Below are 17,227 nucleotides of genomic sequence, written 5' to 3'. Positions count from 1 at the left end.
CTTGGGAGGAGGGTGAATGGATTTTGCATTTTTAACAGGTTTCCAGGTGATGGTGGTGGTGGTGCTGCTGGCCCAGGACTATTCTTTGAAAATCTTTAGTAGAATTTTTACTTCTTTCTGGAAAGGAAAAGATAGTTGTTCTTTTCCACTTCCCTCTCCCCCACTTAGCTTTTCATTTTTGCCACCTGGTTAACCTTGCACTTGGAATGTGTTCAACCTCTTCCTTATATTTTGTTCCCCAAAGCTCTGGCCTCATCCTTTCTGCATCTGGAGGGTCACCAACTTCTCTTTGAGGGTGCTGAATGGCCAAGAAGGAAGTCAGGGCGCTTTCTTGGGGCTGATTGAAAACCTGGCTCATTGTGAATGCAGCTTTCTCCAGGGCTGAGGAGCTGTGGGTCCTGCTCAGTGTAATCACAGTTGTGAGAGTGTCCATCCACAAAACCCTATTCTTTGTTGCTCTTCAGAGAGAATTTAGTCTTCCATTTTTTTAAAAGAGAAAGTCAGAGAGGAGAGAGAGTGAGAGAGGAGAGAGAGAGAGAATTTTAATATTTATTTTTTAGATATCGGTGGACACATCTTTGTTTGTATGTGGTGATGAGAATCAAACCCAGACCGCACACATGCCAGGCGAGCGCACTACCACTTGAGCCACATCCCCAGCCCAGTCTTCCATTTTTGAAAGTAGAAAACAAAGATAACTTCTTTAGATTGCCCCTAGGTGATTAGTTTTCTAGAATAGAGGAAAAAATAGGAAAAAGTTACTCAATTTTGCTAAGTTGGTTCATAGAATGCCAACACAGAATGTTCCACCACTCCCCCAGTCACAAGAAAGATGGATGATGAAGTACTACTTGATGGTGAGGTGAACTTTCCTTTCTGGTAAGATAATTGGCTAGGCATTTGTGTCTGGGGGGTCTGCCAGGGCCACCAAAGGATGTCCTATTTGTAGGGCGTGCGTGGACTTTCTGATAACTTTGGCCACAATTTTCCCCTTCCTCTCAGGGTTATTTTGACAGATGTTTAGATAAATGGTCTAAATGTAGGACAGCTTTTAATGAGTACTAACTAGTATTTAGCCCTTATATGAACTGACTCTTTTAATCATTTGAGGAACTGTTTGTGGGCAGTCCAGTTACATTCCCATTTCTTTGATGAAAAGCAAATGAAGACTCAGAGGGTAGGAAGAGGATCTGGTACAAATTCAACTAATTTATTTGTGAGCCCAAGGTCTTAATTCCTGTGCCATTCTGCCTGCTCATCTTCCTGTATCATGTGTCCTTAGCTATTTGACCACATTACTGAATGCCTGGCCAACTTCATGGATAAGCTCCAAATCAAAGACAGGAAGCTCCCATTGGGCTTTACCTCCTCATTCCCCTGCCACCAGACTAAGCTAGATGAAGTAAGATGGGTTCTTCAGAAGACTTGCTGCATTGCTTCGCTCCTGGGGCTGGGAGGACTGGGAAGAACTCCCTGGTGGCCATCTGGTGCTGTGGTATTGGCAGTAGCACTGAAGGATTTTATAGCTAAGGATTCAGTATTGAGAGTTCTGGGCTCCAGGTGACTGTGTATGTGTGGAGGTGTTGAGGGGTGAAAAAGTATCGGGGAGGTGGGTGCTCTTTGTTACTCTGCATTTCACACCTATTGCACAGTGTCCCAATCCCACCCAGGGTGACAGGAATGAGAAACTAGGAACTCTTTTGATCCTGAGTGTTTTGATGAAAGGTCTTGAAAGAAGGATGCTTTGTGAGTTAATGATTCAAGTATATACATATCTTATTTTGGCAAGTCTATAGCTTGCTCCTTCTGTTTCTTTGAGGCGGTAAATCATGAAGGCATCACTCATTTGATCTCCTTTCCTGAACCTGGGAGGAGCCCGAGTTTCTTTTTCCTCCGCTAGTCAGGAGACAGTCTACAAATTCAATGATGACTTTAGCTGGTCATCAGAGAGCTCTACTAATGATGCTTGGAAAAATGTGGCCTGTGTTTTAATTGTAGAAAATCAATATTCATTCCTTGGTTGTTTTGTAGCAGAGTTTCCTGGTCTCATGGACCAAGGGCTTCAAGTCCAGTGGTGTAAAAGGCAAAGATGTGGTGGCTCTGATCTGGAAGGCCATCCAGCGAAGAGGGGTGAGCGTGGAGTGGTGGGACCTCGGGTGTGCAGGCCCTTTGGGATTCACTCTGAAGTCTGTGCTCAAACTCAGCCTGAGAAGCTTTTGTAGAGCTTAAGGGGAGGTATTCTTCTTCTCTGCTATTACCCAGTAATTTTATATATAATCAGATGCCTTTGGGGTTTTGAGATTAACATGGTGGAAAGTAATCTTAGTCTTGGTGCAAGAAAAACCCTTCAGTCCTGAAGAAGACTTCATATCATTTCAAGTAAGGAAGTTGGCATGATGGTGACATGACGGTAGAATGGGGCAGAGAGTGGACAAAATAAAGTTCTGTCATAGGAGTGGGAGGGAGAGAGAGAAAAAGAGAAAGGGAGGGAGGGAGAGAGAAGGAAGAAGAGGGAGGTGAGAGGGAGAAGAAAGAGAAGTAGAAGAAGCCATCAAGATTGACTTTTCTTAGAGCAGTAATGGCTACAAATTAGACCACAGGGCTGGTGTCAGGAAAATGGTTCTCCACAATGAGAACAAGCAGGGTGGGAGTGAGTTGCCCGATATTCACTCGGGTGTGGATCTAGCTTTCCAGCTCGAACCTTCCTTGGCTCTGAGTTGGGTTAGTAAGCCCGTTGCACTTGAGCTGTGTGTCTTGCTGCTCTTTTTCCATCTTTACATCCTGTATCCATCCCTTCTGTGATGGTGAAGGTCAGAACCCTCCATTTCATCCCTACAGGACTTTGATATTGACATTGTGGCTGTGGTGAATGACACGGTTGGGACCATGATGACTTGTGGTTATGATGACCAGACTGTGAGATTGGTCTCATTGTGGGTGAGTGAGCTCTGGGTGTGAGAGCCGGATGTGCAGTAGGGGGAGTAGGCTGAAAAGAAGGGAGTGACCTGTAGACTGGGTTATATTTGAAGATAATGATGTAGTTGCTTTGGAGGGCCAAGCCAAGGCTTGTGGAGCTGGGAGTAGGGTAGTAGAGTTCTGGATCATATATTGGGTAGCCCAGGAGTCTGCAGGAAGGGATCCTAATATGGAGCAGCCTTGGACAGTAGCGTGAGAGGAAGATGGGGCCAGGGGAGGGACGTGTAGGGAGGTGCTTGAGCAGTTCCTTGATTTGGTCAGGCACTGGCAGCAATGCCTGCTACATGGAGGAAATGCGCCACATCGACATTGTGGAGTGCGATGAGGGGCGGATGTGTATCAACATGGAGTGGGGGGCCTTTGTTGACGATGGCGCGCTCAATGACATCCGCACGGAGTTTGACCCAGAGATCGACATGGGCTCGCTGAACCCTGGGAAGCAACTGTGAGTGGGCCTTTGGGTGGCGGGTTGGGCGGTGTGTTGGGAACTGAGGTTGGGGCTGCTCAGGGACAGGGGATTTGTTTTCAGGTCATCTCTGTAGTCTTACTTTGTCACCCAAAGTTTTCCAAGGCACCCACCAATTATGGGAACATTTGGGAATATAACTTGCTGAGAGGGCTCTAAAACCAGCGCGAGTAATAAACCCCATCATCCTTCAGCACATTCACTTTGGAAGGTCATATCCTAGTTCTTGAAAGCCCCTTAGTAGCTCCCAACCCCTGCACCCCACAAAGGACCAGGTTATATCATATGGCTGCTCACTGCCAACCCACAGAGTCCCAGGGCCTCCTGCTTCAGCTGCAGACTGACTAAGGCTTATGGAAAAGCTGGCTTCTCAGAAGCCTTTTTGGGCTCCATCCTGGGTCTGTGGCCCAACCATAATCTTGAAGTAGATCGGATAAAAGGCCCCAGCATTTTGTGACCTGAATGTTCTACACTCCAGCCAGGCCAGACTTGGTTTTATGTTACTTTCGACTCTTACACAACCTTATTTCATTCTCACATTGGCCAAATGTCTCTGAAGATGTTGAGACAGGATTGCTGCAAGCACTAAACATATTTACAAAACATTTTGAGCAATGCAGCATCTCTCTGGTCTTCTTGGTGTTGGGACTGTTTTGGGAAGTCTTTTCACACAGATCTCTACTTAGAAAGGAAAACTAGCCCTATAAACCAGGTCAGTGGTGGGCAGCCTTTTGCTTTACTGGGGAGTCCTTTCTTCCTCAAAGCTTGGTTTCATTAAGTCATAAGCTTTTTTTTACGTGTAGGAATGTGAGTCCATTTACCTGAACTTAGGAACATACTGGTTGTGTCAGCCATAGGTGACCAGAGGTTTATGAGCTCAGAAGTCACTCACTCAATGCCTGCCTCCAATAATGAGACACACCCATGTCATTCCAAAGAGCCCTGTACCCTTTGAAGTATCAAAAGACAAAATTTCCAGCCAGGTCTTGACAGCATATTCCTGGTTTATCCATAAAAAAAAAGATTGGGGAGTCATCTTTCAAATTGTCAGCTGAGGTAGCCCCAAAATCATGAGCGATGACATCACACTGTAGAGACCCGCTTGCCCTGGGGGTGTTTCCCTTACCTCCCATAGAACTAGATTCACATGTGAAGATGTGGAATCCTCACTGTTGAAGCCAGGTTACTCCCAAGGCAGGTGCCCATGTTGTTACTTTGACATTTTCAATGTGCCTTGTGCTCAGAACAAATGCTGCCACCTGTCCCTTAGCTCCAATGCTTCCTGACTTGTCCTGAGTTGTCTCTTTGAAGGTAATGTCCAACTCCCTTCCACACCCCTGCTCTGGGCCTCCTTGTCACTGAAGCCAGTCCTAGACAGTACCAGTAGCCCTAGGAGCCTCCTCTCTCTAAGACCCAGAGGCTTTCTGAGAGACCAATGGGTCTTCTTTGCACAAAAGAGATTGAATTTCCTCTGCCACATAGTCATCGCTGGAAAGACTTCTAAAGGAAACAGTGTCACCTAGTGCTGCAAAATTAAGTTACAAAACTGCCTCAGGTTGGGAGCTGATCTCTGCCTTTCTAAAACATGTTTCTTCTATCACCAGCCTGCTCAGAAACTTCCATTGTGTTTACCCCCAGACTCTTTGAGATCTGTTCCAACTTGGTCTTGTAATCTTGCCTCACTATCTTCCTGCCCCAACTTGTCCCCCAACCCCACCATTTTCTCAGGAATCCACAAATCGCCTGTAAGAGGCTTGTGTCCTATATTTAATAAGGTTAAAAATTTTTTTCTCTTGAAAAAAAATATTGGGACTCTACATGAGATTTTATTTCAAAGAAGTTTTTTTTTTTTTGGAGAGAAGAAATTTTAAAAAACATTCTCCTACACAAAATTAAATTACCTAAAATTCAGTCTGTTCCAGAATGTTCTATACTCCCTGGTTGTTTCATCTGTTTAAGTCCTGTTTTTCCCCATTGTTCAAGACTCACCAGCCTGAGGGTCAGTCCCAATCCCACAGTTCCTGCAGCGCCCCCAGTTGTCACGTCGACACACACCTGAATAAGTTAATCTTTAATCATGTTGACCTCTAAAGCATGCTGAATCTTACATATTTGTGTCTTGCCTCCCTAGGAAAGTTGTGCATTCATGGACGGTGAGGGGGTATTATTGCTTTGATCTATATTTCCCTGCAGGTTTGAGAAGATGATCAGTGGGATATACATGGGGGAGCTGGTAAGGCTCATCCTGGTGAAGATGGCCAAGGAAGAGCTGCTGTTCCAGGGGAAGCTCAGCCCAGAACTGCTTATCACAGGCAGCTTTGAAACCAAAGATGTCTCAGATATTGAAGAGTAAGTTTCTGGTCCCAATGCCTCTCCCCATAACCGAGTGTCTGGTTATAGGGAGAGGCATTTGGGGAACATGGATGGGGCATTGGCTTTTGACACTTTGAGCAGGAGGTCCACATGATTGTCTTTTTTTGGGGGGTGGTGGTACTAGGGATTGAACTCAGGGGTGCTTAACCACTGAGCCACATCCCTAGCTCTTTTTAAAATATTTTGTTTAGAAATAAGGTCTCGCTGAGTTGCTTAGAGCCTCACTAAGTTGCTCAGGCTGGCTTTAAACTCATGATCCTTCTGCCTCAGGCTCTCAAGCTGCTGAGATTATAGGCATGTGCCATGTCACCTGGCCACAAGAGGGTCTTGAAGGTGGCCCATGGTGGGCCTGTGAATTCACTCTACTTACTTGTCTGTGCTCCTGTGGATTTTGAGGGTGATGCTACCAAAGTGACTCAGGGTTCTGGGAACAGTTGGCCTGCACATGCAGGGACTTGGGCTGTTGCACTGGGTTAAATTCTGGAGGCATTAATGGGGGCAGCTTAACACTTGTTTGCATCTATCTCCTTGTTCTTCTCCTGAATTTCTGACATTTCTTTTCTTATCAGCAGTTCTCAAAAGGGACTACCCTGAGCCCTACTTCAAAACAGAAAAATAGGTGCTTGAATGCCCACAGATATATTCACCCACTTATAGTCCAGCTGGGGAGTGGGAGTGAGGATGGCCCATGGTATCCTGATAGCTGCGGCTAGTTTTCCATTCTTGCTATTTCCTCGTGTGAATAGAGGAGGTCCTATTAGTTGAGGAACCAGGTAGAGAGAGGAAGTGATTTCAGTGCCAAAAGGAGTAGTGAAAGCATTCCAAGGACTTTGTTCTGAGTGGAACCTTTAAACAGTGGCTAAAGTTGCTACACCCCAAGGGGATGGTAGTACTCAATTTAGTGAAGCATTTGGTTCCACTGAGAAGGGCATTTATGGTGTCAAATCACCTACCCTTTCCCACCATCTTCAGACACAGACAAACTCTGGCTGCTTTAGAGAGAACAAATGGGCACCACAGCTGGATTCAGATGTTTAGAGGTGACTCTATATAGGCAGAGATTCTGTCTGTTTACCCTAAGACAAGCAAACGGCAAATGCAAAGAGTGTAGAAGGTCCATGAACCAGGTCTTATCTTCATATTAGCACACAGAAAAGAAATACTGGAAATACTGTTTTTTTTTACTGGGGGAAAAATGAGCCAGGGTAGTACTGTATGTGAGTGTGTGTGAGTGTTTGTGTGTGTGTGTGTGTGTGTGTGTGTGTGTGTGTGTGTGTGTGTGTGTGATGTCTGGGAAAGATACCTCAGGGTGGTGATGTTGCATTGTATTCCCTCCTTGTTGTCCCGGCCCTGCTCACAAACAGGTAGCAAGGTCATAAGATATGCTGTCCTCACTGATAGTTGGGGTTGGCTGGAGCTGATGGGCTTCCTTGCCAACCCATACCCTCCTCCTGTTGGCCACAGTGGGTCAGACAAGTGCCCACACACTATCTTTCTCATTCCCCGTGATAAGGATGGCATCCAGAAGGCCTACCAGGTGCTGGTGCGGCTGGGTCTGAATCCATTGCAGGAGGACTGTGTGGCCACTCACCGGATCTGCCAGATTGTGTCCACACGCTCAGCCAATCTGTGTGCAACCACCCTGGCTGCTGTGCTGCAGCGTATCAAGGAGAGCAAGGGCGAGGATAGGCTGTGCTCCACCATTGGGGTTGATGGCTCCGTCTACAAGAAACACCTTCAGTGAGTCAGCATGTTGGGCCCAGGAGTTAAGGAGGTCCAAGAGTACCTGGGACCTGGTGACTCCATAGGGCAGCTCTGTTTTTCATCCCAAGGTGTTGGGGGGTCTTTGTAGAATTATAGTTCCCAACAGAGCAAGCGGCTACTGGAGGATGTCATTCCTGGTGTGGGTGGAGGTGATTTCTGAAGGCTGCTGATGACGCAGAGCTCCCCTGGCTGCTGGGTACTCTTCTTGGCCACCCTCTTATTTATAAGACAGAGTTTCAGTCTTTACTCTTATGATTCTTGGTGGTTCTTATTGGTATGTATTCTGCCAGGGACCACCTCAGCACTGGGGGTTACCAGCCTCTGATTTGGGTATTGAATTGATGCCACACTGCATGTTTTGATCCCTTGGGTTATATATATCCAGACATTCAAATTTCAGTTGGGACCTGGAAGAAGCCTCTTGTTGCACTCACTTAATTTCTCCTAACATGAGTGCCAGGTCAATATGTCATCATTAACTGAGCTGGTCACTGTGGAAGGTCTCAGCTCTGAGGTCCCCTAATCTCCTAGCTCAGTGCCTCCCAAACTTTAGTTAATGTGCACATGAATCATATGGGGATCTTAAGAGGCAGATTCTGGTTCAGAAGGTCTGAGGTGAGCCTGAGATCCTGCATCTCACAGCCTCCAGTGAGGCAGTTGGCTCATGGACCACACTTGGAGTAGCAGAACGATACCTCAAAGCAGTCATCACCTGGAGAGTTTCTTGCCAAACATAAGATATTATCTTTAGTTGTTCAGATACCTTGAGATGGTTGGCAGAAATTGGCAAAAGAGAGACGAAAGTGCAGAAGAAGTGACATATTCAAATAAAATGAGTTATGAAACATGAAAAATGGGTAATGTTAGAGCCACCTGATTCTATTAGACTGCAGAGGCTGATTGCAATCTCCTGGGCAGAGGAGATTTCTTGTGACTGCACGTAGGGAACAGTGTTTTGCTAGAAGTGTCCTTTCCTTTCATTGGGGATAAACCCCACCAGGGCGGTCATCTGAGTTTTTATACAGGGATTCCTAACATGGGAAAGAGTGGAGGGAGAAGGCTTAGGGAAGCCTCTGCTCTTGCAGGCCCAACTTTTGGGCTGAAGCAGTGAGTCACTGTGCAACCATTTATACCACTGACCTTAACTGTGGACCCCTGTCTCTTATCTCACCTGGGTGGCTACAGTTTTGCCAAGTGTCTTCACAAGGTTGTACGTTGGCTGGTGCCTTACTGGGACATTTGCTTCCTCCACTCTGAGGATGGCAGCGGCAAAGGGGCAGCCATGGTGACTGCAGTGGCTTACCAACTGGCTGATCAACACAGAGCCCACCAGAAGACCCTGGAGCCTCTAAAACTGAGCCATGAGCAGTTGCTGGACGTCAAAAGGAGGATGAAGCTTGAAATGGAGTGAGGTCTGAACAAGGAGACACACTCCATCGCCCCTGTGAAGATGCTGCCCACCTACTTGTGTGCTACCCCCGATGGCACAGGTATGCAGCAGAGATGCTCACCTAGCAGGCATTTGTCCTAGCATTGATGCTTGGGTAGCTCAGTTAGCATTAGCCTTGGACATTTGAACTGCCACCTGTTTTTGAAGCTATATTACTATAATACTAGAGTCAACCAGACATATCTCAGCTAAAATCAAACAGTATTTACTGGTACCTACTATGTATCAACACATTTAATGCCTATTAATTCCTTTAATATTTGTTAGCTATTAAAGATTAGTAGTTACTTTTGTGTATTAACAAACTGCTGTATGTGGCAAAAAACAGAGGCCTGAGAAGTTAAGAAACTTGCCCAAGTTCACACTACTAGCAAATGTCAGAGCTGGGATTCAAATCCTGGAATTTAGGTACCAGAGCCACTGCTCACAACCATCACTTGGTCCGGGTCAAGGTTCAGTATACTGTACTACCTGGGCCAGGTTTGGCCTATGCCTGTTTTTGTGAATAAAGTTTTATCAGCACACAGCTATGCCCATTGGTTTGTACAGCATTCATGACTGATTTGTACTACCCCGGCAGAGTTGAGTGTTTGCAGTAAGACTATGTGGTCCACGAAGCTTAAAATATTTCCTGTCTGTCCCTTTACAGAAAAAGGTTGCTATAAACCCTCTTGTAGGTCTTGCAACCTAACAAATGGAGGTCTTTTCCCAATTCAGAGAAAATGATTGCTGAGCAGGCCAATCTAGCAGTTAGTATAGGTTCCAGAGACTAGGGTTTGATCCCTGCTCCCTTTTTCTACTGATGTGATTCTACATAAGTAATGTTGTCCAGCTCAGCCAGATTTTGATCATCCATAAGAAAGGAATGAACTGTATCCCTAAGTGTTGGATGGGGACTGTGTGTGAGGCTTGTGGCACACTGAAATTGCCTAATGGTGGCAGTTTTTCTCATTTTAAAAGATTTTCCTTCTAATTCTTTTAAAGAATTACACTCTCTTTTTCCTTCTCTAGTCTGGAATCTAACCTAAGGTGGTATTTGATTTGGCACAAATAGCGTATTTAGATAGTTTTAAATGTACTATATCAGCATCCCCAGAGCTCTGCAGTGCTCTCTTTGACTTCTGGGCCCCCAGCATGTGGACTCATTTGAGAGTCACTAAGGAGCCAGCAGAGATCTCATCCTGGGGCATCATTTTTCTTCATCATTAAATAGAGCTCACACTCCATCACCCCCTGAGGCTGCTGAAGCTATAGAGTGGCCCCTGTCAGGGGAAGGCACATAAACTGTCACTCTTTGTCACCCCAGCTCATTTCCTCCTTGGATTTGTTTTCCAGAGAAAGGGGACTTCTTGGCCTTGGACCTTGGAGGAACCAATTTCCAGGTCCTGATGGTGCGTGTGCAAAATGGGAAGCAGCAAGGAGTAGAGATGCACAACAAGATCTACTCCATCCCACAGGAGGTCATGCATGGCACAGGCAATGAGATGAGCAGCATGGAGCCTCCAGGAGGGCCCAGGAAGCTTCTTGCTTTCAATGGCCAGGTGCTCGTTCACTGGATATGGAAGTATGAAACATTAAGAGATGTACTGATGTACTGGCCCTTCTGATTTAAGTGAAGGACAGGGACAGGGCAAAACTGCTTTGCCCATTGAAGGAAACATGTGTTGGGACATTTGCACAGTGCATATGAGCCATTAATTGGAGTCAGCAGGTCTGGAGGTGAGTCCTGCTCCTAGCTTCAAACTAGGCCTAGGCAAGTCACATGGGTGCCTGGGTTACCTGTAAAAGGTGGGTGTGATCATGATAAATGTTCTCCAAAGATGGCTGTGGGGATTAAATGGTGTATCATATATCATGCACCAGCATTGGTGCACAGGAAGTACTCAGTAAATCCAAGCAACAACCTTAGGGACAACCTTAGGTTGAGTATCACTGGTAGGTGATATAGCTAGTTACTCCAGGGAATCTGTCTAGTTTAAGAGGTTGAGAGCCCAGAAATGACACAGCAGCCCTTCTCTGAGGTCTTCTCTGTGCTTTTTAGAGTATCCTCCTTAAGTGGACCTAAGGCTTCAAGGCATCTGGATGCGAGGGTGAGGACATGGTCACCCTGCTGAAGGAAGCGATCCACAGGCGAGAGGTAAAGGAGACCCCATGACTTGATTCATTGATGCCTGAAGTGATCTGTGAGGGGCAACATTGAGTGCAGTTGCTTTGGCTGGCAGGAAAATTGATGTAATCATTCAGCTCACAATGGTTGAGTGTCCACTGTGCATAAAGCTCTGTTCTGGGTGTGGGGATTCAGGAATGACAGCAAAACAAAACAAAAAAAAAAGAACGTTTGTTCTCAAACATAAATCCATCATCCAATGGCAACTGTTATTAAGGGCTAAGATAAATGAAGTTGGACAAGGAAAGCAGGTAAAGTGAGCAGGGAAGTGGCAATCTTAATAGCAGCACAACTAGGGAAGTGTTAAGGTCTGTAAACAAGTCAGATTGGCACCTGTTATTTTGCCAGAGAAATGTTAGAGTCTGTAAACAAGTCTGGATGGCGCCTGGCAAAATGCCAGAGGGAGTGGTTTGTGAAGTAACAAAAGTGAGCCATTAAGTGTGGAGATTCCTTATTGGTTGACTGCTGTATCTATTTAATGCTAATTAGATAAGCTGTGTAAAATGTATAAATATCGCTCAGATCCTACAATAAATGGCTCTCACTCCTGCTGCATCAACGTACACAAGTTATTTGTCACCCCCCGGTTATTCTGCTGCAGCAGGACTGCGGCAGGGAAGTCTTCATGCAAACCTTGAGTGAGCCTCGCATGAAATAAGGGAGTGAGTCACAGCATTTGAGATGTATTTTATATACATGTAAGTGTCCTTGCAAATGTCTGAAGGGAGAATGTTGGGGTTCACTTGTGGACTAGGCATCTGCTTCTGCCTTCTTAGGAGTTTGACCTGGACGTGGTGGCTGTGGTTAATGACACAGTTGGAACTATGATGACCTGTGGCTATGAAGACCCTCACTGTGAGGTTGGCCTCATTGTTGGTATGGTTATCAACCATCCTCCCCACAGAGGTGGGGGGCAAAGCCTTGGATGGGTGGGAGGCTTGAGCTGAGTGAGACCTGGTGTCCCTGTGATTGGCAGGCATGGGTAGCAATGCCTGCTACATAGAGGAGATGTGCAACGTGGAGCAGGTGGATGGAGAAGAGGGGTGGATGGAGAAGAGGGGCAGATGTGCGTCAACATGGAGTTGGGGGGCTTCAGGGACAATGGATGCCTGGACGACTTCCACACAGAATTTGACAAGGCTGTGGATAATCTTTTGCTCAACCTGGGCAAACAGAGGTAGGCACCCAACTAGGTGAGGGTCTTGTATCCCAGAATGGACAGCAATGAGTGATCGGAGTCTCCACCATAGCATTTGCAAGGAAGCTTATTATCTTGAGATGACAATGGGTTTCTTAGAAAGTTCTGAGTTAGTAAACGTGAGGAAGCTGCTTCCACCTTGAGGCCTGGGAGAGTGGAGGTGGGGGTGGGATCAAAACCTAGGGCTGAGTCTGTGAGGGACAAATGATGAGTGGACCACTGCTGCTCCCAGGGTAAAACAGCATTTCTGGGGCACCCACACAGGAGTAAATCCTTTCTTCCTCCCCAGCCATCCAGCGTCAAGCACCCTCTCTTGCCAGAACTGGTCAAGGGCCAACATCACAAAGCTTCATGAGTGGTGGTGGTGGTGGTCGGGTGAGGGGAGGGTGTGAGCAGAGAGCACATGCTCAGTTTTGCTGAAGGTGGAGGATCAGTGTGAGAGGACACTAGGAATCCTGCTTAAGTGAATTAAGTGGCATTCCTTTCCCACCATGCTGCCCTCCGCTTTCCGTTCTGTCTCAACACATCCCACCACCTTTCTATTTAACCTCCATGAACTGCAGGTTTGAGAAGATGATCAGTGGCATGTACTTGGCGAGATTGTCTGTAACATCCTTATCAATTTCACCAAGCATGGGCTGCTCTTCCACGGCCGCATATCAGAGCGGCTCAAGACAAGGGGAATATTTGAAAAAAGTTCTTGTCTCAGATTGAGAGGTGAGAGTTTATTTAGGGTTTGGAGGAGGATGCGGTCATGTCCTATGTATTTCTCATGGACAGACAAGCTGAAGGATTTCACAGCTCAAGTGAGATCAGAGCAGGGCTCACACAAGTCAGTCTAGTGGCTCACACATGAAAGATGGTGCTGAGCATGGCATGGGGCCATGAACAGGGATATTGTTGTATTTTTAGGTCAAATAGAACAAGAAAGATACCCGATCATAGGATGTAAATTAAAATGTGCAGAGGAAAATAATGTGATGAAGCATCCATGCTTGGCTTGGGGATTCTTCTTCACTGCTGGTTGCAATAATCAGGCAATGAGGATTGATTAAAGAGGGCAGGCTTCACTCTATCAAGGACTAAGTAAACATCAGGCAGGGAAGAAGCATGCTATGCTGTGGCTTGTTAGAGTGAAGCCTCTGTCCTCTGGTCTAATGGCAGAAAACTCTGTTCCAAATTAGAATGGTGAATTTCAGAGCCCTTAAAAAATTAATGCTATGGTTACTCTCAAAGCATAGACCAGGAACTGGGTTACTGACCTGAGTGGGCCCCAAGGGCATCTGCGCCAGTGAATAGAGTCTGCTCAGTTGAAGGGTAAGGAGATGATTCCAGGTCTCTAAAATAGTTTTCTTTATAAAATAGGGTTTATTTTCTCACTACAATTTTATGTGCACCTATTTCATAAAAAGGACACAAGCAGAATGCAGTGTGGGGAATGGAAATCAAGCAGGAGTGTAATGCTAGTGAGTTAATGCTTGTCCTGAAGACCCAGGGACAGCAATGAGAGAAGGGACATGAATGTGTTCTACAGCTGGAAATGCCACATGCTGGCATGGCCACTGTCTTTATTATTTCCAAATGTGTAGACAGTGAAGTTCCTTTGGGTTTGGATATGTTTTGTAGTGACAGTGTTCTACCTTCCCTGTACAAAGCAGAATGAGGACCTTCTTTTAAAATTTCCTGTCACTCTCAGGAAGAGTGAGTGTGGTCCAGTGGGATGAGCACTAATCTGAGTTTGTGATCAGGGCCCTAAGGTTGTCAATTTAATCTATCTCTGGGAAATGAGCCATGACAGAAAAAGAACAAAATGGTAAAGCAGAATACCGGAGAAAATAAAACTGACTCTCATTGAGGTATCTTCAAAAAATAGATATACCTGCACTGCAATAGACCAATGTGCATCTGAACCTTATCTTTCAATTTTGCATGTATGCATACAGATCAGGGACAGCCTAGCTAACTTCCCATTTCTCACCGTACAATTACCTGAAAACACATGTAATTGAATATATTAAGAATTCTGCAGATGCAACTTATATACCAGCATGAAAATTGCATTTTACCCAATTGTAAAATATTATTTAATTTAGCAATAATAGTTACATATTTTAATAACTTTGAAAGTGCTCACATTCCTTATACACATTTTCTTTGCAAAATATGTGTACCAAAAATAATACTACAAAAGGACCAAATGCAAGTCATACATGAGAATATACAGGGAATAATTCAATTTTCAAAATTGACAAGTAATAATGGTCTCAGATTATTCTACACAGAAGGTATATATTCTCCTACTTGATATAAGTCAGCATAGTTCATCATTGAGGTAACTATTCTCCTTGTACAATTTCTAGGCCTCACAGTAATTTCATTAGTTAAACAAGTAAACCCATTTTAGAGATGAGGACATAAATCTAAAAGGTTTGTGAACTGTATTTTTTATAGCCAGGAGATCATTTAGACCTACACTTTCAAGGAAGAACAGAGTTCAACAACAATGAGTGTCTGTACTAAAACTAGTAAGCTACAATTAATTGATTCCTATCCCAGTGGTAGGTTTTTTATATTATATGAATCTAATTTTCTTTAGGCAATATAAAAGAAATAATTTGAATACTTCATGCAGTCACAGTCTAAAATTATTAAAGGTGAAATATATAGTTTACAACTTCCTAGTAAATAATAATGGTAAATACCCTGAAAAATAAGGTCACACTTGTTTGTAATCAATGATTTAAATTATCACCTTGTTATTCTTTTGATGTTACAGGACTGATAAGATTGAACAATCCATTTTTTAAGATATTTAATTTGAGAAGGAAATGGAAAGAAATCACTTGAATTTTCAATTACTATTACTTTAATTACCAAATTGAACAATCTCCTTTCTCCATTGAGAAACAGTGTAAAATCAAGCCATGAGTCTATTGAGAAAAATGATTGTTAATTTTCTTTCAGGATTAAAATCCTGTTTGTATATCATTTTAAAAAAATAGCATTACTTACATAGTTAAAGAGGAGAGTTGACCAGTAGTTTACAGTTTGGGATTGATCAAGGAGTTTGATGGTAACCAGTGCTATAATCATTAACAGATTTAATTAGCTCTTTGTTGATTTGATTATATTTTATTTAAATTTTATTTGCCACCTATTCAATTGGTAGCAGGAGTGCAGTAAAATCTGAATTTATCTGTTCAGTTATATTCTGGATTTCTACTACTCCAAATCTATAAACCATCAAGATGAAATGTTTAGAGTTCAGCTAAAACTATATTTTGTGACATGAGGCCTCAAAAATATAACTGGATCTTTTGGTATTTCTTCAGTATAAATTTCCAGGACATTCAAATGTAAATGTTATACAATAACTAACATAAAAATACTAGAATTACAAAAGTTATAGTTTACTATTTTTTATTTTGATTAGCAAAAATAAAATATCATACCTCTAGCCTGAAACACATCACAGTAGACAAAGATTAACTTGTACTCAGGTAAGTAAGGTTCAAAATCAGGCCTATTAAGAGCAATCAAATAACTTTAGATTTTACTAATCAAATAGATTTTTAAACAGACATTAAAGGTGGTGTAGTTTAAAAGAAGTTAAATGACAGCAATCTTTTATATTAAGGAAGCAGATGTTTAGTAGGGAATACAAATGAGGACAAAATGACACATTGCATTAACAGGCAAGGTCACTTAGAACTACACCTAGCAGAAACCAAACAATTCTAAAAAATACAAGAAAATCTGGAATTTTTTGTTATGCATTCCATTCTGTAAAGATAAATACTGTGATTCAAGACTTTAAAAAGCATTCATTGGGTGTAAACTTTCTTAGTTTGTGGAGAACAATATTATTATTCCTTTGGTCATTTTCAGCTATTACATAATATTTTTATGTTTATAGTCTCAAAATCCTAATAAATTATTATTTCAGCTTCAAAAGTTTATTTCTTCAATTTTTCTGACATTTTAGCCTTCTTTTTTTTTTTTTTTGACTCTCTGATATACTCTTCTCCAAACTCCAGGTTATGATTGCTAGTCTGATTATTTACTTTCAAATTATTTTTGGTGGTCCTCAAATCTATCCCTATTCCTTGTTCTACCTCATTAAACTGGCTCACTTTCCCACAAGATATACAGGATTCTAAACGTCTTTAATGTTTATGCCCTATCTGCTTTACTATAAGAGCACTTTTATACATATATAAAGCATCTCACACTTTAAGAATCACACTCATGAAAACTATGATAAAAAGAACAGTCTAGTATTTATTCTATTCAATGCATAATTTGCATATATATGTTACACAGCACTATATAATGAAAAGTGATAAACACACAATACCAGCCATTTGGCATATAATAAATCCTTTCTACTTGTTTTATTAAATGAATATAAAACTATCTCTATTTCTTAAAAATATTTTTAAGTACCTATAATATATGCACAATTCTTACATTTTCAGAATTAAATAATAGGGATTGGAGCATATTAATGAGAATATAAAAATTCTAGGGGAATGATAATACGTGGTTTCAACTTTCTAAAGTAGTACTAACATTAAAATATAATAATGGCAAAAAAGTTAGAAACTGAAAAATACACTACCATTTTAAAATTTTTAATAGAAAAAGTTAGGCTGAAATATAGCTTTAAAATATGAAACATAACTTTAGTAAAATTTAAGGAGAATTATTATATGTATAAAATTTATCTGATAATAAAAGTATCTACATAAATATAAAAATCAGCTTCATAATTGTGAGGACTTGCAAGAGTATATAATTACTTAGATTTCTATATACAATTAAAAATTGTTG

At 42.8% G+C, this 17,227-nt stretch overlaps 2 pseudogenes; one reads left to right on the top strand and one right to left on the bottom strand.

Moving 5' to 3' along the window:
• LOC143641000 (RNA-binding motif, single-stranded-interacting protein 1-like) overlaps nt 1-433 on the bottom strand; it is a 158,017-nt pseudogene extending 157,584 nt beyond the window's left edge.
• Nucleotides 434-832: 399 nt separating this feature from the next.
• LOC143640999 (hexokinase-2-like) lies at nt 833-15,108 on the top strand (annotated as a pseudogene).
• The last annotated feature ends 2,119 nt before the right edge of the window (nt 15,109-17,227 follow it).

The sequence above is a fragment of the Callospermophilus lateralis genome, unplaced genomic scaffold, assembly GCF_048772815.1.
Source record: "Callospermophilus lateralis isolate mCalLat2 unplaced genomic scaffold, mCalLat2.hap1 Scaffold_82, whole genome shotgun sequence".
In the NCBI taxonomy this organism is placed as follows: Eukaryota; Metazoa; Chordata; class Mammalia; order Rodentia; family Sciuridae; genus Callospermophilus; species Callospermophilus lateralis.
This window is presented reverse-complemented; position numbering and strand designations above follow the sequence as displayed.